This window comes from Schistocerca nitens, chromosome 4, assembly GCF_023898315.1.
Source record: "Schistocerca nitens isolate TAMUIC-IGC-003100 chromosome 4, iqSchNite1.1, whole genome shotgun sequence".
NCBI lineage: Eukaryota > Metazoa > Arthropoda > Insecta > Orthoptera > Acrididae > Schistocerca > Schistocerca nitens.
Window position 1 is genome coordinate 483778649 of NC_064617.1, and position 25245 is coordinate 483803893.

The 25245-nt window shown below is 44.8% G+C and overlaps 1 long non-coding RNA gene across 1 annotated transcript in view; it reads left to right on the plus strand.

The window, feature by feature from the left end:
* LOC126251444 (uncharacterized) overlaps positions 1 to 25245 on the plus strand; it is a 313933-nt gene that overhangs the window by 21245 nt on the left and 267443 nt on the right. The gene's annotated exons all lie outside the window — the stretch shown is intronic.

Below are 25245 nucleotides of genomic sequence, written 5' to 3' on the forward strand. Positions count from 1 at the left end.
TCAAGACGTTTACCACTATTCTTGTAATCATATACTGTCAGGTTCTTGAATTTTAACCGTATCTAGTGAGAGCTACCACTCAGTACGTCAATGGAAATTTGGTCCGTTGTTTGTGACATACCGCACGACCGTCCATCGACGGTACTTCTCTGTAAACAACAGCATCGTCAGCGAGCAGTCTTACAGTGCTGCAACCCCTGTATGAAAAATCGGTTATGTATATCGTGGCAGAACGATCCGAAACACAACTGGTGCACCGGACACCATTAAACAGTTTTCCGTAAGCACCATAGGCAGCTATTAACAGAGCCAGCTCAGTCCTTTTATTGTCTGTCTGACCAAATACTTAGGCTATAACGATTTTGCTGTCGGTAACACCTTTAATTTTTCTTCCCACCCTCTTCATCTCAAAAGAATGGAAAATTACAGGCGTTTTCGATTCTTTCACATCCCTGCTAGACAGTTATTTCAATGTCATTAGCGTTTCAAGAGCATTACATTCTCGCTTTACTAATTCAGTACAAGTTGTGTTCTTATTATACCAAGTCTGTTGGAAACAGTTACGTCCAGAAGCGTGACAGAAACTGCCATACGTCTACATTGCAAGCACTCCAAGCGGCACCCAAGCCGCCTCGTCAATCTGGTGCTTTATTAGCTGTGATTGCCCTCTGTGTCTCCTTGCCTAAACGAGGTCAGGACATCACAGCGCTGTAGACTCTTCTCGAATCTGCTGGCCAACAACAGAATGTACGTCTATCTTTTAGAATACGCAGACCACGTTAATGTCGAAAAGATCACCGAACCCAATTTCGTAAGGTCGCTGTCGTGTTTCATTTTTAGACATTCCGACGATGGCCTTTTTGAATTTACGTATGTACACATAGTAAGGAGCATGAGCGATAAATTGTAGCTCAGAAGGGAAAAATCAATTGTTGTATTGCCAGTTTTCGACTGTAGCTGTTTATCGCGATTTCTTAAGGTTTCTTTCCGATGTGTTGTGAGATACAGAATTCATCGTGAGGAAATGGTGAGAGTACAAAAAAGATTCATCTTGAATATAAACCCGTTTTCAAAATGGTACAGTCGCTGTTGCGCTGTGCAACGCTTCGGAAGAAAGACGCCCAACGTCACTGAGCAAATGTGTCTTCCATTGGTGTGCTAAAAATACGACTATTTAAAACATCACTCTCTGCGCTAATTTTCTTGAAACTCTTCTCTTGCTACACTGTCCGTCGGCAGCTGCTGATGTATCGGCCATCAGTCTGGAATCACGTATTTTTTAACAGTACACTCATATTTTGGGACTTGTGGATCCCCTTAAAGAAGTGCAAATACTTCGTTTGTTAGTGGAAATAAGCAAAGTGTTTGCATTAATATGGACCCACAAATCCCAAATTGTTTTCCTGCATACAATTCAGTCAGGAGAAGAGCTTAAGGCCAGGTTCTCATTCAGAATGGTCGAAAATTCTATATTTTATTGCGTTTTTTGAAAGGTATGTGTATCTAGAGTATTGGAACGAAAAGTTCTTTTAATCGGTGCGTTACAGAATTTTCTACAGCCCATTGTTCGTCGCAGTGTCACGACCGCCATGGGACGCTCGAAGCCGGAGACTCTTGGCTCAGATAGAAAACTTGTCATGTCGTGCCGCACGTTCACATAATAATTTATATTGCAGTGTGCATGTAAGCAATTTCGCAGAAAAAGCTGACGAGCAACGTGTGTAGGCCGCCGAACGCAGCGTATAGAGTTCAGCCAGATCCGATTTTCTCGCCAAGAAAGACGGGACTGCTCTCCAGGAACAAGTTGAGATAGAGGAAGGGTTGACATACGGTCCTGCAATTGCAGACTAAACGTAAGTAACTAAAAAAACCACTTTTGGTCAAATTTTGGCTAAAATTCCTCAAAACGTGACTTTTTGGTCCGCCATATTGGATTGCCCATTTTGAATTTGAAAATTCTATTTTCAGATTTGGGTTCAGCGACATCAAAAAAATAACAACGTGTAGTTTTTACGCAAATTGAACTGTGAATACATATAAAAGCTTGAAACAGTTTTTTTCGAGAGATGATTTTTCAAAAATGCGTGCAACATAAAACAAAAACGGTTCAACCTATTAATTGTGACCCCAAAAAGTAAAAACGATAACATACGAAATTTTTTTAAATCACCTGGTTTTGTAAAGCCGGTAAAGATCAAAGTTCGAGTTAGCACCATATCGTTAAAGTTAAGGTTATTTCATTGTGGTCGGAAACACTAACTCTCCGGCCCTTGATCAAACCATAATTACGAGCGCCATTTTGTTTTTTATTGAAAATCTAAAATAAAGTTCAGAGCATAGACAATAATAATCCCCAAACATGTCCTTTGTATGTCTTTTCATTGTCTGAAAAAAAAATTCCGAAACTTTGCCTATTTTTTGCTTATTTGAATGAGAATCTGACCGTTAGTGTACAATAATTGTATACAGTGACACATACGGCTAACTGAAATAAATTTTTTTTCGACGTTACTGTAGGAGTTTCTATATTGACGGCTGGGATCACTATATACATTTCTCAGCACAGATTGTCCATATACACTCTAAGACAGATAAAAAAACAATACCTGACGAAGGAACTATCCGAATGGGACGGAAATCAGTAGATGTCATGTACATGCACAGACAGACAAATGATTACAATATCAGAAACACTGGATGATTTTTTCAAGAGAAAGAGCTCACAAATTGAGGAAGTCAATACGCGTTGGTCCACCTCTGGCCATTATGCAAGCAGTTATTCGGCTTGACATTGATTGATAAGAATTGTTGAATATCCTCCTGAGGGATATCGCACCAGATTCTGTCCAACTGGCGCATTAGATTGTCAATATTCCGAGCTGGTTGGACGGCTCTGCCCATAATGCTTCAAACATTCTGAATTGGGAAACGATGCGACATCATTGCTGACCAAGATAGGGTTCGTCAAGCGCAAACACAGCAGTAGAAACTCTCGCCGTGTGCGGGCGGACATTATATTGCGGAAATGTAATCCCGAGATGGCTTGGCATGAAGGGCAACAATACGGAACGTAGAGTATCGTCATCGTACTGCTGTGCTGTAATGGTGCTGTGGATGACAACCAAAGGGGTCCTGCTCTGAAAAGAAATGGTACCCCAGACGATCGTTCTTGGTTGTCGGGGGTGGAATGGCGAGCAACAGACAGGTTGGTATCCCACCTGTTTCCGGGGCGTCTCCAGACACGTCTTCATTGGTCACCGGGGCCCATTTAGAAGCAGGACACATCACGGTAGACAATTCTAATCCAATCTTTCACTTTCCAGGCGGAATGTGCCTACCACCAATGAAAACGGGGTCATTGGTGTACAAATACCAATGGTAAGTGGCGCCATGAGCTCATCGCCCTTTCTGTGAGCCGCCTATTAACCCTTGCAGTATTGGGAGGGGGGGGGGTGTCTTTGCAACCACATTGTCATTGTCATTTAGTCAGTTATATTTTAATTTTTAATGATGTCTCCTTGGAGACTCCGTTCAGGACCTTACATAGACGTAAGTATCTCACTAAAAAAGTGTGCTGTACGTAAAAGTCAACAACAATCAAAATTTGCATTTTTAAAATTTTTTTGGTGGTAATATGTTACGGAAAATGTGTTGCTATTGCTAAGTGTTCTAAGAAATATTTTAAAATTCTAGGCCATACTTGCACCTCTAAAAGTATGTTGTTATTTTTTAACTTTTCTAGGGTGGATATTAAGTACCCTCCCCAACCCCCACCCCCCCTCCCACCGGTAATGCGCGTTATGGAAAATGGGTTAATGGTCCTTGTCACTGAAGCACCAGTTGCACGTCGAATCGATGATGATGAATCCGTGCCTCTGAGTGTCTCTGACGATTGCTCTGTCCTCGGTCCTCACGTTGTTTCGTCTCTCTGTACCGACCGCTTCTTTCTTGACACTGTGTTCGGCCATGGTTTGCCCATTCCTGCCAACATCGTCGAATAGTGTGGCATCGCTCGTATTCAAATGCCAAGCGATTCGCCGATTACTCCAACCGGCTTCTTTGAGCCCAACTACACGTCCTCTCTCAAATGCTGACACCTGCGTATACGAGGTGCATTCAAGTTCTAAGGCCTCCGATTTTTTTTTCTCCGGACTGGAAAGAGATAGAAACATGCGCATTGTTTTAAAATGAGGCCGCATTCATTGTCAATACATCCCAGAGATGGCAGCACCGTACAGCAGATGGAATTTTACCGCCAGCGGCGAGAATGAGAACTGTTTTAATTACTTAAAATGGCGACGTTTTCCTTACTTGAACAGCGTGCAATCATTCGTTTTCGGAATTTGCGTGGTGTGAAACCAATTGAAATTCGGAGTTATGGAAGTGTCGAAAGTGCGTTCGTGGGTGCGACAGTTTAATGAAGGCAGAACATCGTGTGACAACAAACCGAAACAACCTCGGGCTCGCACAAGCTGGTCTGACGACATGATCGAGAAAGTGGAGAGAATTGTTTTGGGGGATCGCCGAATGACTGTTGAACAGATCGCCTCCAGAGTTGGCATTTCTGTGGGTTCTGTGCACACAATCCTGCATGACGACCTGAAAATGCGAAAAGTGTCATCCAGGTGGGTGCCACGAATGCTGACGGACGACCACATGGCTGCCCGTGTGGCATGTTTCCAAGCAATGTTGATGCGCAACGACAGCACGAATGGGACTTTCTTTTCGTCGGTTGTGACAATGGATGAGACATGGATGCCATTTTTCAATCCAGAAACAAAGCGCCAGTCAGCTCAATGGAAGCACACAGATTTACCGCCACCAAAAAACTTTCGGGTAACCGCCAGTGCTGAAAAAATGATGGTGTCCATGTTCTGGGACAGCGAGGGCGTAATCCTTACCCATTGCATTCCAAAGGGCACTACGGTAACAGATGCATCCTACGAAAATGTTTTGAAGAACAAATTCCTTCCTGCACTGCAACAAAAACGTCCGGGAAGGGCTGCGCGTGTGCTGTTTCACCAAGACAACGCACCCGCACATCGAGCTAACGTTACGCAACAGTTTCTTTGTGATAACAACTTTGAAGTGATTCCTCATGCTCCCTACTCACCTAACCTGGCTGCTAGTGACTTTTGGCTTTTTCCAACAATGAAAGACACTCTCCGTGGCCGCACATTCACCAGCCGTGCTGCTATTGCCTCAGCGATTTTCCAGTGGTCAAAACAGACTCCTAAAGAAGCCTTCGCCGCTGCCATGGAATCATGGCGTCAGCGTTGTGAAAAATGCGTACGTATGCAGGGCGATTACGTCGAGAAGTAACGCCAGTTTCATCGATTTCGGGTGAGTAGTTAATTAGAAAAAAAATCGGAGGCCTTAGAACGTGAATGCACCTCGTATTATTCACGTGTCTGTCTGTGAGGCATAGTTACTGTCCAACTGAGCACACGGAATGAAATCCGCAGAGACTTCATGCTCTACCAAAACTACGGTTGGGTAGTTTTGGTACTTTACATAAATGAAGTAAATGATAGGATAACTGATAGTATTGGTAGGACTGGTAGGGAAAGAAACATAAATGAATGCGTGAGAGGAAACTGGAAACCGACGACTTATGTTTGTTTGTTTATTGGGCACATAATTAGAACAGCACTTTGTCAATGTTAGTTCATTGTGTATTTTATATCCTTGTTGTTGTTGTGGTCTTCAATCCTGAGACTGGTTTGATGCAGCTCTCCATGCTACTCTATCCTGTGCAAGCTTCTTCATCTCCCAGTACCTACTGCAACCTACATCCTTCTGAATCTGCTTAGTGTATTGATCTCTTGGTCTCCCTCTACGATTTTTACCCTCCACGCTGCCCTCCAATGCTAAATTTGTGATCCCTTGATGCCTCAAAACATGTCCTACCAACCGATCCCTTCTTCTAGTCAAGTAGTGCCACAAACTTCTCTTCTCCCCAATCCAATTGAATACCTCCTCATTAGTTACGTGATCTACCCACCTTATCTTCAGCATTCTTCTGTAGCACCACATTTCGAAAGCTTCTATTCTCTTCTTGTCCAAACTATTAACCGTCCATGTTTCACTTCCATACATGGCTACACTCCATACAAATACTTTCAGAAACGACTTCCTGACACTTAAATCTATACTCGATGTTAACAAATTTCTCTTCTTCAGAAACGATTTCCTTGCCATTGCCAGTCTACATTTTATATCCTCTCTACTTCGACCATCATCAGTTATTTTACTCCCTAAATAGCAAAACTCCTTTACTACTTTAAGTGTCTCATTTCCTAATCTAATTCCCTCAGCATCACCCGGCTTAATTTGACTACATTCCATTATCCTCGTTTTGCTTTTGTTGATGTTCATCTTATATCCTCCTTTCAAGACACTGTCCATTCCGTTCAACTGCTCTTCCAAGTCCTTTGCTGTCTCTGACAGAATTACAATGTCATCGGCGAACCTCAAAGTTTTTACTTCTTCTCCATGAATTTTAATACCTACTCCGAATTTTTCTTTTGTTTCCTTTACTGCTTGCTCAATATACAGATTGAATAACATCGGGGAGAGGCTACAACCCTGTCTCACTCCCTTCCCAACCACTGCTTCCCTTTCATGCCCCTCGACTCTTATAACTGCCATCTGGTTTCTGTACAAATTGTAAATAGCCTTTCGCTCCCTGTATTTTACCCCTGCCACCTTCAGAATTTGAAAGAGAGTATTCCAGTTAACGTTGTCAAAAGCTTTCTCTAAGTCTACAAATGCTAGAAACGTAGGTTTGCCTTTTCTTAATCTTTCTTCTAAGATAAGTCGTAAGGTTAATATTGCCTCACGTGTTCCAACATTTCTACGGAATCCAAACTGATTTTCCCCGAGGTCCGCTTCTACCAGTTTTTCCATTCGTCTGTAAAGAATTCGCGTTAGTATTTTGCAGCTGTGACTTATTAAACTGATAGTTCGGTAATTTTCACATCTGTCAACACCTGCTTTCTTTGGTATTGGAATTATTATATTCTTCTTGAAGTCTGTGGGTATTTCGCCTGTCTCATACATCTTGCTCACCAGATGGTAGAGTTTTGTCATGACTGGCTCTCCCAAGGCCATCAGTAGTTCTAATGGAATATTGTCTACTCCCGGGGCCTTGTTTCGACTCAGGTCTTTCAGTGCTCTGTCAAACTCTTCACGCAGTATCTTATCTCCCATTTCATCTTCATCTACATCCTCTTCCATTTCCATAATATTGTCCTCAAGTACATCGCCCTTGTATAAACCCTCTATATACTCCTTCCACCTTTCTGCCTTCCCTTCTTTGCTTAGAACTGGGTTGCCATCTGAGCTCTTGATATTCATACAAGTGGTTCTCGTCTCTCCAAAGGTCTCTTTAATTTTCCTGTAGGCAGTATCTATCTTACCCCTAGTGAGACAAGCCTCTACATCCTTACATTTGTCCTCTAGCCATCCCTGCTTAGCCATTTTGCACTTTCTGTCGATCTCATTTTTGAGACGTTTGTATTCCCTTTTGCCTGCTTCATTTACTGCATTTTTATATTTTCTCCTTTCATCAATTAAATTCAATATTTCTTCTGTTACCCAAGGATTTCTATTAGCCCTCTTCTTTTTACCTACTTGATCCTCTGCTGCCTTCACTACTTCATCCCTCAGAGCTACCCATTCTTCTTCTACTGTATTTCTTTCCCCCATTCCTGTCAATTGTTCCCTTATGCTCTCCCTGAAACTCTCTACAACCTCTGGTTCTTTCAGTTTATCCAGGTCCCATCTCCTTAAATTCCCACCTTTTTGCAGTTTCTTCAGTTTCAATCTGCAGATCATAACCAATAGATTGTGGTCAGAATCCACATCTGCCCCTGGAAATGTCTTACAATTTAAAACCTGGTTCCTAAATCTCTGTCTTACCATTAAATAATCTATCTGATACCTATTAGTATCTCCAGGATTCTTCCAGGTATACAACCTTCTTTTATGATTCTTGAACCAAGTGTTAGCTATGATTAAGTTATGCTCTGTGCAAAATTCTACAAGGCGGCTTCCTCTTTCATTTCTTCCCCCCAATCCATATTCACCTACTATGTTTCCTTCTCTCCCTTTTCCTACTGATGAATTCCATTCACCCATGACTATTAAAGTTTCGTCTCCCTTCACTACCTGAATAATTTCTTTTATCTCGTCATACATTTCATCAATTTCTTCATCATCTGCAGAGCTAGTTGGCATATAAACTTGTACTACTGTAGTAGGTGTGGGCTTCGTATCTATCTTGGCCACAATAATGCGTTCACTATGCTGTTTGTAGTAGCTTACCCGCATTCCTGTTTTCCTATTCATTATTAAGCCTACTCCTGCATTACCCCTATTTGACTGTGTTGATAACCCTGTAGTCACCTGACCAGAAGTCTTGTTCCTCCTGCCACCGAACTTCACTAATTCCCACTATATGTAACTTTAACCTATCCATTTCCCTTTTTAAATTTTCTAACCTACCTGCCCGATTAAGGGATCTGACATTCCACGCTCCGATCCGTTTAATGCCAGTTTTCTTTCTCCTGATAACGACGTCCTCTTGAGTAGTCCCCGCCCGGAGATCCGAATGGGGGACTATAAAATATAAATTACATTTTATGTAACCAAGTCAGTTACTTTTGACGCAAGTAAAGTTTACAAGGCCAAACATAAAAAATCTATACAATTATTGTTCTTATTGAGCTCAATGGAAGTTCTTTATCGTGAACAAAGGCAAGAGTTTCCTGTTATTATTAATAATTTCGAAAGTTGCTCATGAATATCAGAAACATCTTTTACAGACGTATCGACAGAGTTTGTGGTTTTTTATTTTGCCTTTTTTGTGAAGAAATTGGGTTTTCTAGCGCTAGCGAGAGGGCGAACCAAAGGAGATGTTTCATTGGGAGAATACTTAGAAGAGACAACAGGTCTACTAAAGAGACTGTCTACACTAAGCTTCTCTGCCCTCTTACGGAGTACTGCTGCGCAATGTAGCATTTTCCCTTAGGAGATAGTATTAACGGAGTACGTCAAGAAAGTTGAAAAAAGGGCAGCACGTTTTTGTATTATTGAGAAATAGGAGAGAGTGTGTCACCGACATGATACAGGATTTGGGGTGAAAATCATTAAAACAAAGGCGTTTTACGTTGCTGCGGGAGCTTTACACGAAATTTCAATCACCAACTTTCTCTTCCGAATGTGAAAATATTTTGTTGATGCCGATCTACATAGGGAGAAAAGATCATTACAATAAAATAAGAGAAATCAGAGCTGACACGGAAAGATATACGTGCTCTTTTTTTCCGAGCGCTGTTCGAGAGTGGAATAATAGAGAAGCAGTGTGAAGATGGTTCCATGATTTGCAGAGTAGTGATGTAGATGATAATTTTGCGCAATCAGTTTTTGAATAAAACCTGAACTGAGCATTAACAATTGCAATTTGCTATAAATACTGATTATTTTTAAGTACCAGAGGAGGATAACTATGTAGAACAGAAATGTCCCGTAGGTTACTCGGCCCTTTATATATCTTCACTCAGTTTCCGAGCGGTTCGCCGCTTCCGGTTTCTTGGGGAATCCAGCAAGACACACATTGTATACGCAAACTGATGGAAATGAGGTAACGCCCGATTGGTCTGTAACACACCTGATGTACAGGTAACACGGTTAGGATCTTAACTGACCAATGGTACTAGAAAAATTACCGTAGTCTATGCTTACTTTTATAGTCTACGATAGAGTTAAAAGTGTACCTGGTATCGACGTGATTCCTGTTTACTACCCGTGTCAGCTGCGCGGTGAAATTGCGCTGCAGCGTCACACATTCATTCATCGGCCACCAAAGTTGACAGTTCTGCATTCTCCGTCGATATATCTGTTTGTGACAAATTTGCGTTACTCCTTCGTGGTGCATCTATTTCTTCCGTAGAGTGTGTCTCTGGTGCCATACAGTGATCGCCGAAATACACTGACGGAAGTGAATGGTGTTATACAAGGAATACCTTGACCGAACGCTACCAAACTGTTACTCTGCTATTTCCATGTCTGTAGAATATGTTGATTAAAATTTCATCCTTATGCTAACTTATTTGCAGTGCAGAAAATAAAACAGTTCATATAGAAGATGAATGGTGTGAGTACACGAAGGCTTTTGGGTGTGTCTGATATTAGAAGAACTTTGCAGATGGAGATCGCGACAAAGCGTGCCGAAATGACGTTCGCAGACATGTTAACGCCATTTTCTGGATTTCGGAAAACGTCAAATCATTGAGGAGAAGGAGTTGGGAGGGTCATACGAACAGATTGCAAAGAATATTGACAGAATTGCAATGATTGCAGAACAAATGGTGATGAGATGGACTCAGGTCAACAGTGTGGCGAGATGAGTGTATAGGGGTCTTTCCAGGAGAACTGCTCCACGAAGGTCATGGGATTGTTCGACTGTCACTAGCAAAGGGAGGCGTGACAGCAGGCAGAGTGTCACCACGAACCGTCTGGAACAGATTACTGCAAGGTGGTTGAGATTTCGGGTTACTATGCGTCGTTTACTGCTGACACCATACCATAGCAAGAGAGACTTGTATGGTTTACAGCCGTGGTCGCCACACGTTTTTAGTCAAGAACCAATACTGAGATGGTAGGCGGCACTTGGAGACGCATGTGTATTGATGTGTCAATTGTTTGAGCAGAGCGAAAACAAGACTCCCTATTAATGATGCAATGGGCTTTTGTCCGAATTTTCACAGCCAAACGAAGAGTGGGAATTGGACAAAAGGGGTATCAAGCTGACCAGCTCGAGGTCTAGTTTTGCAAAACATTATTTAACTCTTGAAGGTAATCAGTTAATGATTGGAGATAAAATTGAAATATTTCACGATTAGCTGCTGCTTGCTCTGTAAAGCAAGTGTCAGAAATTTCAGCCATTCAAGGCCTAGCTATTTTGTACTTAAAAAATTACACTCATCTGATATTTATCCGCCAAAAAGGCTTCGTTCCAATCGGGTATTAAATTTAGCACATTTCTAGGACAGAAGATGCTTGGGAGGCAAATGAGGTGTCAAAGAGGTAATCTCTTCAAGGCGTAGCTATTATATGTGAAAAAAAGTTACATTGCTGTGATATGTGATTCTTAAAGCCGCTACCTTCGAATCAGTACTAAATTCAGGACGTTTCGAGAACAGAGGACGCTAGGAAAGCAAATGAGTTGTCAATAAGATCATGCATTCTGAACAGATCTTGAGAAAAAAATTGAATAAATCGGTCATCCGTTTTGTGAAACGATTTGTTTTATACAAATAAAGTAAGAGATAAAATAAGTTCAGAAACGTCTAACGCGCCTTTCAATGATGCTCGAAGTCGTGTACAGCAAATGAGGTACGTCAAATGTTTCGGTAGTCTATTTTATTTCTTAGTTTTAGACAAATCATTCCAGAAAACGTTCCACCGACTTCTTTTCAGAATTTTTTTACTACTTATAATCGACATAAATTAGTATTTCATGATGTCCCAAAAGATGCTGTGATATAGGTGCGATCAGTTGGCCGTCGATCGCTAACATTCGGCACCCTTCGGAACGCTTCGTGTCGACTGTTCTCTTTCTGATTGCTCCCATCTTCAGCGAACCCAAAGTTCTGACACTGTAATTACCTGACGAAGTGTTGCGTTGTCAGTGTGAAAGGATGATTAATTGATGAATAACAGTAATTGTACTTGTGTTTAAATGCATTACGCAACATGAAACACGATCACAGATGTTAACTAATGTTTTGAACGTCATTTACCGATAGCTTATTTCGTTGTATTACAACGGCCTTCATTTAATTTCATATTCCTACCTGCAGATACGTACCTTATATTGAGATGACCGTTTCAATAATGCGCTTTCACGAATCCATATTACTTCCGTGACGAAATTCATACCACAGCAGAAGGAACATCCGTCTTCTCGTAGCCCTATCACACGGATCTCATTCAAACTGAGTGAAATGTTGATAATGGCGTCTTTGTCTTCGCCTTAAAGGCATTCTTGACTTACATCAAATTACCACGTCCAATCTCAAAGGTCTCAAGACCATTACAGCATGTATTTAAAGCAAACTTGATTCACGTGCTCATAGTGACGCTACTTGCCCACTCTTATGCGATTGGCGCGAAATTGGAATTGACATCTTTCAGATGTAGAAACACACCTACTAACTTCCGTTTATGTGGCACAGCACCTTTTTGGTGTTGCAATTTCTTCCGTAATTGTATTATAAAATAAGGCTGGAACTCACGGGCCCACAAAGTCACAAACTGTTGATTCGGGCCACAGTTGACGACCACTGATTATAGAGTCAGAGTCAACTGGGGTATTAAATAGGACGCTGTGGTGTTCAACGACGTGTCTTATTTCTGTTTGTGGCGATCAGATCGACACAAAACGTGTCTGTAGACGACCTGGTGAAAGGTCACAAGAAAGAGTGATCCTCGGGACCCATACCTCTCCAACTCCTAGAAACATGGTGTGGAAACCATTGCATATGACGTGAGTTATTTGGTAATTGTTGAAGGGAGCCTAAATACTCCCAAGTATGTGGCAAGAATGGTAAACCTTGTTGACATACCGTTCACGATCAGGGTATGAAATGATATATTCCAGCAGGATAATGCAAGATCCCTCATGCAGTGCACACCACAAACGCCTTGAGTAATGGACGGATCGATGACTGGCCTGCCCGACCTCTTATATGTCATCTATAGAGCTGATCTCGAACGCCTGTACCAGCCTATAAGCATCAATATTCACGAACTGGAACAGCATCTGTTTCGGGCATGGAAAGAAATTCGTTAAGATTTCATTTGATGGCTGGTTGCTTCCATGTCGCGACGAATACAAGACTGTATTCGTGTCCATAGGGGTCACATCTGATACTGATGTTGATATTAATTTCAAATGGAATGGAAGTTTAACTATTTACTACTCATTGTGTGATAAACTTACCCACAAAGCTCAATAAATATCGGATTGGCGTAGCACTTTCCATTTTCCTCAGTGCATAACCAGCTACAGTGATGGAAGCAGCTAAATCACCGCCACTATTAAAAACATTTGTAACTTATATGAATCAGTTTCTAAATTTTTCAGTAGCAATAAAAACTGAAACCTAGATGTCTCGAGAAAGGCAAGTAATTCTAGAAAGTTACAAGCTGCCTTTAATGCAGGATAGTTTCCAGTAGCTTCCTTGTGGGTTAGGAAATATCTTGAACATTACATGTAAAATAATGATAAATTTACAGTTTTTTAAAGTAATGTGTGTACACTTTTTTAAAGGATAGTAACGACGTCATTGTTTCAATCAGTTATACTGAAACGCCAGTACGATCGGACGCCTTTATTTTCTTAATACTGCTAATAACATTATATACACCATCTGATAGTACTTACAGAAAGTAGACAGAAGTCCTCAAATTTGACACTAGCAGGGTGCAACCATTTCTCACGGGAGAGTTAGAGAAAAATCAGCCAAACAATTGGCAACAGATCAAAACCTAATTGATCGAAACTGCACAGACACTTACACTCCTCTGCAAAAAATGAAAAAGCTTCTTTGGTGGAATGAGGAATGTGAACCTGCAATCCAGTGCTGACAGGATGGATGCGGTAATTGGAACTGCATTCCTGAAAATGAGGAAAGAGACAGCCGAATTAATTGCAAAGACCAAAATGAAATGGGGAAAGAATCAACTAGTTGAAATCAAGAAAGACTTGGAAAGAAAGAACGCAGGAAATTTAAATAACAGCTTCGATACTAAGCTCATAGGATATCAACCACAAAATCTCTGCTTCAAGAAAAAAACTGGACAGTTAGCTCTAAACAATCAAGAAAACTACGAGGAACTTGCCACGTATTTTACAGAATTGTTTAACTGCCGAGAACGAACTCACTCCACCATAAGAACCTCATGATGCTAATCCAAAATTATTTCCTGCCGGATGAAGAAGAAATTTCCAGACAGGGTAAAAGACTGAGAAACTCCTAAATCATCGAGCGAAGGTGGAATCAAATCAGTACGCTTAAACATCATAAAAGAAATTACCAGAATCATGCACAAGTTATTTGGCAAACAGAACCAGTTCGAGAAAATTTGAAAAAAAAATGTTAATTCATTTGTTACACAAGAAGGGAGACATGAAAGATGTAATTAGCAACAGGAACCTCTCACTAATAACAATTGCATACAAAATTCTATTCCAAATTCTTCTCGATAGAGCACTGAAACAACTTCAGCCAAAAATTGGAGACTACCAGGCAACATTCAGTGCAGACCGTTCGTGTCCAGAGGAAATATTGAAAGTACAGCTAATCGTAAGACATCAGAGTTCGTAGCAAAAACTTGGTCTGCACGTTTGTTGATTTCAAACAAGCCTGTGAGACACTCTTCCAAACATTAAAATAATGCAGTCTAGATATGAAAACCATGGCAGTCATAAACCAGGGTTAAATTTATGGGGAAAATATCAGATACTTTCGAAATCAAAACGGGAGTAAGATAAGATGGGCTCACTGTCTCCATTATTTTATAACTGCGTCCTCGAGAAAGTGACACAAGAATGTCGCGAACAGAAATCAGTCCTCGCAATTGACTTTAAGTGGCGACAGGACACCTATGACTTGCTTAGGAGTTGCAGACGATTTAACAGTCAACTCATGACATTTCATCAGCCCAAAATCAGATAGAACTATAGAAAAAGTCGATCTTCAGATATCTTGTGAAAAGACAGAATACGTGCCCTGCAACAAACAAACTCCAAAATTCATTGAGACTAAATATGGCAAAATCATAATAGTTACACAATCTAAATACCTCGGTGAAAGCACGTAGGAAAATGAAATCGAAACGAAAGGAAACGGCTCAGAAACATCAATTTTGAACAGGAACAGACATTGGAAACATTAATAAAAAGGAACGCAAAATTGTAAGCGAAATTCTAGGCCCGAATCTTGTAGATAAACAATATCGAACTAGAGGTAAACAAGAAATCAAACAGTGCTCAAAAAGAATAACCAACGGAAAAATTCTCTGAGTAAACAAAAATGCGAATACGTTCTTTTTTAAAAGACTCGGACAGCAGTGCGGGGAACCAGCTGCCTCAGTTCTTTCAATTTTCACATGCTAACATATTCGCGCCCTTTTAACACAGAACATTCTAAATCCTTTTACCAAGTCCCTCTTTGTAGTTACGCTTTCATACTCATCATATCCTTCTCACTACCACTGTTTACATAATGTGCATGAAATGTATTTGCGATTGTGAATAGGAACAGCCATCGGCTGTACAAGGGAATGATGGCAGTGAAAATTTGTGCTGGACTGGGACTCGAATCCAGATTTCCCCCTTTACGCGAGCTTTCGCCTTAACCACTTTGGCAATCCGTGCGCGACGCACGGCCGGACCCAAACATCCATAAGCCGTTCCAGCGTCACAACCTGTAATTGTACACACATTGTCATTTCTGTATAGGGGAGGATATTTTAACTGAAGGTCGCTGTCTGGCATCGGCGCAGGAACGACGGCTTATGGGAGTTTGGGTCTAGCCTTGAGAGTCGTGCACGGATAGCCAATTCGATTAAGGCGACCGCTAGCGTTAAGGGGGAAATTCGGGTTCGAATCCCGGTCCGGCACAAGTTTTCATTGTTGTCATACCCTTTGACAATTGATGCTTGTTCGTATTCGCAGCTGCAAATACATTTCATATATTTCATAACGGCTTTAGTCGCCCCACTTCTCCTTAACAACAGTGGCACTTCACTATCCTATCTATATCACAGCTACTGACTCGTTTCTCGCTTACACTGTCTCCTTTTGTCTTTCTTTCTCACTCTCACTGTCTCCTCCATAGTTTGGCAGCTCAAAAATTCTGGATTGTCCAACTTATCCTGTCCCGATACCCACGTGTTTAAAAATTTCGGTCCAAATTGCACCCTCCCCTTAAAGTTCGTCGCTCTGGGGGAGGGCCTAGATTCCGCAAGCCCGTGTATAGTCTCTACTTATCTGTATTTTTCATTTCCACTGTCTCTTCCCTCTTTCTCTCCCGCTGGCACTCTCTCTCTGTTACTCTCTTTCAGCACAAAAAGCGCGAATATGTTCCCATGCCAAAATTTTTGATGTGAGGGCTGAATGAGGAGTGAGGCAGCTGGTTCCCCAGTTTTCTATCAGTCTTCTAAAAATGAACGTATTCGATTTTTTTATGCTCTTGACAGGAGCATTTTTCCACTGGTTTCCTTACTTTTCTTTCTACAGCAGGGCGTACTACTTTGTCTAAAACGAATTCTGTAAGTCAGTAAAGTTTTGATAGGTGTTTATATACTTCGAGACATTTATATACTTTGACACAATGAACAACAAAACAGTATATGTATGAATTTAATAAAAAATTGTTGGCTGTATATTTTTTCTGGAAACTTCGCTTATCGATCCCAGCTCATCGAAAACGCCCGGCTTATGACTCGTATCGTAAAAGAGTAAAAATATTATTAGAAATATTTAATTTTCATTGACACTTTCTCCAGTTTTACATAATTTTTGGCAGTCATTTTAAGTTATTTTCAGACATGTTAAAACCTTTATAGTCCATTTCTTGTCACTGCCGTACCACATTGGGCAAACTTGTATAGGTGTGAAGTGCCAATTACGCACAGACAGCGCATCATTAAGTTTAATTGGTGAAAGCTACGGACTGAAAACAATGTTGGGTGACCTCAGAACCGTTTCGATGACCATAGAACCATTTCATATGTTCACTATGCCAGTTAAAACTACATTTAAGTTTCAGACAAGATATTACGTGCATAAGTACGGTAACGTGGAACCTTTGGATCTCGGTAAAATATCATGTTAAAAACATATGATAAAAGTTTCGACCCTGTGGCACGAATAGAAATTATAGAAGTGGCCATCCCCACAATTGGTACTTTTCGTACCCAAAAAAATCATGATTTTCAGGATTTTTCGGTGAACGTCCACGATCAAATGGTGTTTTTATAAGCCCCCTAAGGTCCATCCTAGAAAGCCACCCAACGTCCGCTGTAGACCATTCCTAATACGAAAGAACCAACCGATTTGCCTGATCTGGGGGAAGTGTGTAATGATTACATTTTGACACTGTACTATAGGATGGCTGCACTATGCCCGTTCTTCCGACAGGTATACAAATGGTCGCTGGACCGAGGGCTATTCGAAACATTTGACCCCTTGTCTCTGCGATCAATAATACCCGGGATATGACGCACTGAAAAATCGCATTTTCGAGCGTGGCTTTTTCGAGCATATTGGTACCGTGCATCGCTGGTGTCACAAAAGAACCCATCAAAAATTACTGTGAATTTAATAGATTGATTTCCATTGTCAGGGGCAGCGTGGTTAAGTGTGATGTCTCATATCTATGAAATCCTGTACTTGGCGAGCATGAAATATCGTACATTTAAAGAGTCTCATTTGCTGTAATTATGGTAAGATACTAACAAGAGGAAAAATCTAGGGAGAAGTCAGAAACAACATGGTCTGAAGAGAGAAAGGAAGAGAACGAAAGAAATATGGGTGCAAAGTAAGGTAAAGGCCCATCTCTAAGCGCTTTTCGTGGTCCAAGTAGGCTAAAATTGTCACAACATAGTCGAAAACATTGCGTTTGAGTCAGATGAAGGAAGAAGCTGACTTAAACACTGAATGAACGGATCATTTGCAAGAACTGAAAGAAATTATAAAATTGAGAAATGAATATGCATTGAAGTATAACCCTTCCTCCAGATATTTCTTCCTTCAATATGTACCCCTTTGAAGATAATGACTGGTAGTCAGCTACAATTTGTACGTATCAGAGCCGAGCCTCTCGCTTTACAGAGGCTCGTAGACCAACCTGGACAGCTTTGGCTGTGGCGTTACCGTGCACGGATCGATATCCGTAATGAGAGAAAACGCAGCTTAAAATTCTGAGGCTACATTAAAAGCATGAATCCAGACAGACTTACAAAAAGAAAACGAATATCGTTTGAAAACAGAAGTAAAGCCTAAAAGGACACGATTAAATGAACTGTCGAGATCAGTACTGAACTAAATTGGCAATAATTATACCAGAAGATGTCCAAAACTGCGAACACTTCAGGTCCAAAATTCACAAATGGCAAATTGTCTAAGGACACGCCAATTAAGAGCTATAATTGTTGACAGTATTGTCATACTACTTTCACGAAGTCGCAATAACGAGGACTGTCTTAAGTTTCAAATAAACTATAAGAAACTAATATAACAGTATATCAGACATGAGAGTTTTAAATCATCGTTGTGTTCATTATTTAAATATCACCGTAACAGAAAACTACTTGATTTGTATGGATGAAGTTAGGTGTATCCGATCTCGTTCATGACTATGTGAAGGAAGGGACCTGATAAACGACAACTAAACAGAATCCTTGGATTCATAAGTTACGTGCTAGTTAGAATTTTGTATAAATTATTTATGATTCTCGTATGTATGTTTCTGTTTCATACACGGACCATATTTGGTGACTGCAAAGACCAAGATCTCTTAGTGGGCACCCATAGCTCTCTTTTGGTACAATTAAAGAGGCAAAATTCCGTCGATTAAGGGGTCACATTCTTGGTATATGTAGTACATTCTAGATAGTAATACTATTTCCATGTGAGTCGTCGTCCAGCAGTAACGGAGAAGAGAATGTTCACGAACGAGCGCTTCAGGGCTTGATGTAACGTACACCGAACACGAAACCGGACAGCTGTGGCTCCCGTTACGCACCTGCTGGATGTCTTGGTCTCCTTTCACGAAATTCCTTAGAGAATCAAGGGGAACTGCACGGACCACTTGTGATGTAAGCAGTTTGTAAGTTACCTAGTACTTTCTTTTTAGACATCTTTAGTGATCATAATCGTCAGCATACAGGATATCTTCTGAATGTGACATTATTTCTATGTAAATATTTTCTCGATTTCAGTGGCAAGGATACCTTCCATCAGACCGAGCTTCATTATTGAAACCCCCCCTGCGGGTTCGGGGGTTAGAATAGGCCCGCGGTATTCCTGCCTGTCGTAAGAGGCGACTAAAAGGAGTCTCACATGTTTCGGCCTTACGTGATGGTCCCCTCTCGGGTTTGACCTCCATATTTCTAAATTATTCCGAAGAGCGAGCCAATTGGGGAAGGGCGCCTTACATGGTGCACTGTATCCGTCGTGCAATTAGACCTTTAGCCGGATTTCTCGTCGTTGCAATGATGTCCCGCTCGTTTTCGATCTCTTGGGCGATTACCACACTGCGCTCTGCAGTGTTTCTTTTAACTGCGACGACGACGTTGGACATTTTGCACCTAAGATCCAGCACGGTAGCCAGTCCGTTGTGGTGGGGCCGCCATGTACCCTCTTGGTTGTAGCCCCCTGACAACACAGGGATCGCTCTACTGATGCCTGCGCCGTTAACTCCCCACGTATGCCAAGGAGTAGATGCCCATCTCCCTGGGGCATCGGGACTCCCGGCAATGGCCATCCTGCCAGGTGGCTATTGCTGCGGCTGGGTGGCGCCCGTGGGGAGGGCCCTTGGTCGGAGTAGGTGGCATCAGGGTGGATGACCCGCAATGAAGCGTGGTACATCATCTCTCGCTGGTGGGCCTCCACCAGCAGTCTCTAAGCGATCGAGGTCTAACCTCAACGGCAGGAAATACGAACCGCGATCATTTCCCTCCCTGGCCACTCCATGGGAGGAACGTATGGCAAAAGAAGTCGGTGGAGAATATTCACCCCGGTTCCTTGTGTGCACGCGAGTCGATGGAGAATCGTTTATGTCAACTAAGCCCCAGTTTTTTGTGGAGCATTTAGAGGACAAGTTCGGGGAGGTGGAGGGCTTGTCAAAGATGCGCTCTGGTTCTGTGCTCATCAAAACGGCATCCTCTGCCCAGTCACGGAGGTTGCTCAATTGTGACAAGTTGGGGGATGTTTCAGTTAGCATCACGCCGCATAAGAGTCTCAACATGGTCCAGGGTATTATATTCCACAGGGATCTTCTTCTGCAGTCCGACGATGAATTACGCGCCAACCTCGAACGACGAGGTGTTCACTTCGTCCGGCGCGTCCATCGGGGTCCGAGGGATAATCAGGTAGCCACCGGTGCCTTCATCTTGGCCTTCGAAGGTGATGTATTACCCGAAAAGGTCAAGGTGATGGTTTACCGTTGTGATGTGAAGCCATATATCCCTCCTCCGATGCGGTGTTTTAAATGCTGGAAGTTCGGGCACATGTCCTCTCGTTGTACTTCCAGCCTCATGTGTCGGGATTGTGGACGTCCTTCGCATCCCGATACTCCATGTGCCCCGCCTCCTATCTGTGTTAACTGCGGAGAACACCATTCCCCCTGCTCGCCGGACTGTAGGATATTGCAGAAAGAAAGAAAGATAATGGAATATAAGACCCTGGACCAGCTGACCTACCCCGAGGCTAGACGGAAATATGAGAGGCTCCATCCTGTGGCAATGACGTCAACCTACGCCGCTGCTGCAACGTCGGTTCTGCCATCCTCACGAATCGGCTCTAAGATCGGTCAGCATCCACCAGCCCCCTTGCTCGTGGGGGGCACTTCACACCCTGTTGCTCCTGCTCCATCCTCTCCAGGAGCAACAACCTCCCAACCATCGGGGACATCAGTCCCCCCTTCCCAGCCGGAGAAGCGTAAGACTTCTTCGGCTACTCTCGTACGGAAGGGGTCCCTTGGGGACCTACCTTCACAAGTTCCGACCAGCGGGACAGCAGGCACCGGCAAGTGGCTCAAACAACCACCAGCCCCTGGTCGTCGGGCCTCCCGGTCGTCCTCTGTCCCTGAGACTGACCCTGTGAAGCCCTCTAAGCCCTCCAAGCCTGAACCACCGAAGGCACAACGGGCGAAACAGAAACAGAACCAGAAGAAAGTCCCCAAGAATACCAACATTGCGGTGGCACCTGTCCCACCGCTTACTACAAGCTCCGCCTCGGAGGACGAGGTGGAGATTCTGGCGTCCGCTGAGGACCTCGATCTCGGCGGTCCCTCAGACGCCATGAATAACACTAGCGCGGGTGCTCAATCGGAGGCAGCAGGTGACCCGTCGGCGTAATCTGCCTTCCCAGTCCCGTCACGCCTTTCCCAGCCATGGACACCACCATCCTCCAGTGGAACTGCAGCGGTTTCTTCCACCATCTAGCTGAGCTCCGCCAACTTATCAGCCTTCACCCTTTCCTCTGTATTGCTCTCCAGGAAACTTGGTTTCCAGCACTGCGAACCCCCGCCCTCCGTGGCTATCGGGGTTATTTTAAGAACCGGGCAGCTTATGAAAGGGTGTCTGGTGGCGTCTGCATATATGTTCTTAACTCTCTACACAGCGAGTTTGTACCTCTACAAACAGCTTTAGAGGCTGTCGCTGTTCGGGTGTGGACGCCACAGGCTGTTACCGTCTGCAGTATTTACCTTCCACCGGATGGTGCTGTCGCACAGCATGTCCTGGCTGCTCTGATAGCACAACTGCCGCCACCTTTCTTGTTGCTGGGCGATTTCAATGCCCACAACCCTCTATGGGGTGGGACTGTCTCCGATGACCGCGGTCGTGCCGTGGAGCATTTGTTGGCTCAGCTCGACCTTAGCCTCCTGAACACCGGTGCTCCCACACATTTCAGTGTGGCCCACGGCTCGTTCTCGGCCATCGATCTCTCTCTTTGCAGCCCCGGCCTTGTCCCATCTCTCCACTGGAGAGTGCATCCTGACCTGTGTGGTAGTGACCATTTTCCCATCTATTTGTCACTGCCCCAGTGTCATTCTTCTGGGCGCCCGCCCCGCTGGGCTCTCCACAGGGCTGACTGGCCGAGTTTCACTTCCGCGGCAACCGTTGCGCCTCCCCCGCAGGGTGACATTGACGATGTGGTCCGTGACTTAACCACGTCCATCATTTCGGCGGCCGAGGCTGCCATCCCCCGCTCTTCTGGACTCCCTCGGAGGAAGGCTGTACCCTGGTGGTCGCCGGAGATTGCTGAAGCTATTCGCGACCGTCGGCGGGCCCTCCAGCATCATCGGCGGCACCCGTCTCTCGAGATCCTCATCGCCTTTAAGAGGCTCCGTGCCTTCGCCCGTCGTCTTATTGCACGGCGTAAGCAGGAGTGCTGGGAGCGGTATGTTTCATCCTTGGGCTCTCGTGTCTCCCCCTCGCTCGTATGGTCCCGGATACGGCGGATTTATGGACACCAGACCCCTATGGGTGTCGCTGGGATCTCCTTGGACGGCGCTGTCTGCACGGACGCTGCCGCCATTGCTGAACACCTTGCTGCGCACTTTGCTCAGAGCTCTGCGACTGCAACTTATCCCCCCGCCTTTCGCTCTCTAAAGGAGCGAGCCGAGCGGACGCCGTTATCGTTCCACACGCGTCGTTCTGAGAAATACAATGCTCCCTTCAGCGAGCGGGAATTCCTTGCTGCCCTCGCCGACTGCCCTGATACAGCACCAGGACCAGACGGTATACACGCGCAGATGCTGAAGCATCTTTCCAGGGACTGCCAGCGACACGTCCTCACCATCTTTAACCGCATTTGGAGCGAGGGCGTGTTCCCGTCGCAATGGCGTGAGGGTCTTATTGTCCCCATCTTGAAGCCCGATGCGGACCCACTGGCGGTGGACAGCTATCGTCCCATTACCCTCACCAACGTTTTGTGCAAATTGCTCGAACGTATGGTGGGGCGGCGTTTGTGTTGGGTCCTTGAATCGCGCGGTCTCCTCGCTCCATCCCAGGGTGGCTTCCGTCGGGGCCGGTCTGCAGCGGACAATTTGGTGCGGCTGGAATCTGCTATCCGTACGGCCTTTGCCCGACGTCAGCATCTCGTTGCCGTATTCTTCGATCTGCGGAAGGCGTATGACACCACATGGAGGCATCACATCCTTGCTACGTTGCATGAGTGGGGTCTTCGTGGTCGACTCCCGGCTTTTCTTCAGGCCTTTCTATTGCACCGCTCTTTCCGGGTACAAGTCGGTGCCGCCTCTAGTTCATCCTATACACAGGAGAATGGGGTCCCGCAGGGCTCGGTGTTGAGCGTCTCGTTATTTCTAGTGGCCATTAATGGTCTGGCTGCAGCCGTGGGGTCGTCGGTGTCTCCTTCTTTGTATGCCGACGACTTCTGCATCTCATTTAGCTCCACGACTACGGGGGTCGCCGAACGCAGGCTGCAAGTAGCCGTACGCAAGGCAGAATCGTGGGCTCTGACTCACGGTTTTCAGTTCTCTGCAGCCAAGACTCGAGTTATGCACTTCTGCAGGCGTCGGACGGTCCACCCTCATCCTGAACTTTACCTTGACGGCCACCTGCTTGAAGTGGTGGACACTTGCCGCTTCTTAGGACTCGTGTTTGATGCCCGGCTCACATGGGTTCCTCATATTACTCAGCTGAAGCAAAAGTGCTGGCGGCATCTCAACGCCCTCCGCTGCCTCAGCCACACATCTTGGGGTGCGGATCGCTGCACGCTGTTGCGACTGTACAAAGCCCTTGTGCAGTCCAGGCTTGATTATGGGAGCCTGGCCTATGGGTCTGCATCACCCTCAGTGTTGAAGTTGTTAGACCCCATACATCACTGTGGGGTTCGGCTTGCAACTGGCGCATTTCGTACGAGCCCCGTGGATAGTCTACTGGTGGAGGCCGGGGTTCCCCCGCTGCGGATTCGCCGCCATCGACTGCTCGCCGACTATGCTGTCCACGTTCATTGCTCGCCGGGCCATCCCCATCGTCGCCTGCTTTTCCCTGTCTCGGTCCTCCACCTGCCCGAACGGCGACCTCGGTCTGGGCTTTCCCTAGCTGTCCGTGTCCAGTCCCTGCTGTCCGAACTGGGATCATTCCCTCCTCTGCCTCCCTTCCGGGTCCGTGCACCTACGCCTCCCTGGTGCTTGTCCCGTCCGTCCGTCCGTCCGTCCGTCTGGACTTGGCACAGGGACCCAAGGACTCGGTTCCGCCTGTGGCCCTCCGTCGCCGTTTTCTTGCGCTCCTCGCCTCATTTTCGGACTGTGAGCCTGTCTACACCGATGGTTCCCTGGTTGATGGTCGCACTGCCTACGCTTTTGCTCATGCTGCCCACGTTGAACAGCGCTCCTTGCCGGCTGGCTGCAGTATTTTTACTGCAGAGCTGGTGGCCATATTACGCGCTCTTGAGCATATGCGTTCCTGCTCAGGTACGTCCCTTGTCATCTGCAGTGACTCCCTGAGCAGCCTCCAGGCCATCGACCGCTGCTATCCCTCATGTCCTCTGGTGTCCTCTATTCGGGAGTCTGTTTCCACCATTACCCGCTCTGGACGTTCGGTGGTCTTCGTTTGGACGCCGGGTCACGTTGGCATCCCAGGGAACGAACGTGTCGACAGGTTGGCCAAAGGGGCGATCGACGCCCCAGTTTTGGAGATCGGCCTTACGGCTCGCGACCAGCAGCTGGTCTTGCGCCGTAAGGTGCTTGAGATGTGGGCTGCTGAGTGGCGTGGCATGACAGCCCCGAATAAACTGCGGGCTGTCAAGGAGACGACCGATGTGTGGCGTTCCTCCCTGCGGGCTTCTCGCAGGGACTCGGTGGTCCTGTGTCGGCTGCGCATCGGCCATACATACCTGACGCACGGCCATCTGTTGCGTCAGGAGGATCCCCCTCTGTGTTGGTGTGGGTCTCGGCTGACGGTCGGCCACATTTTGCTGGAGTGTCCTCGACTGCGCACACTCCGGCAATCTTTTAATCTCCCGGGCACTTTGGCTTTGGTTTTATCTGACGATGCCTCCATGGCTGACAATGTTTTACATTTTATCCGTGGTAGTCCTTTTTATGGTTCGATTTAGGGAGGTCCTGCACCTTCCCATTCTGTGTCTTTTGTCCTCGCGTCTCTTTACATTTGTTGCTGTTTTGGTGTATAGTCTGCTGGTTGAATCTCTCCCTTTTTTTTGTCTCGCGGTCAGTCAACCAGTTACCAGCCATCTTCTTTTCTTCTGTATGTTAGTGTCTGGTGTTTGTCTGTCCTCTTCTTGTCTGTAGTGTTCGTTGTTGCATTTGTGTTCTTGTAGTGCCTGTGGGGAGTCTCCTTCCCTCTAGGGTTTTACCTGCTTCGTGACCCTGTCTCGCCTGTTTTTGGAATGGGGGACTGATGACCTTAGCTGTTTAGTCCCCCTTAAACATCCCAACAACCAACCATTATTGAAACTAG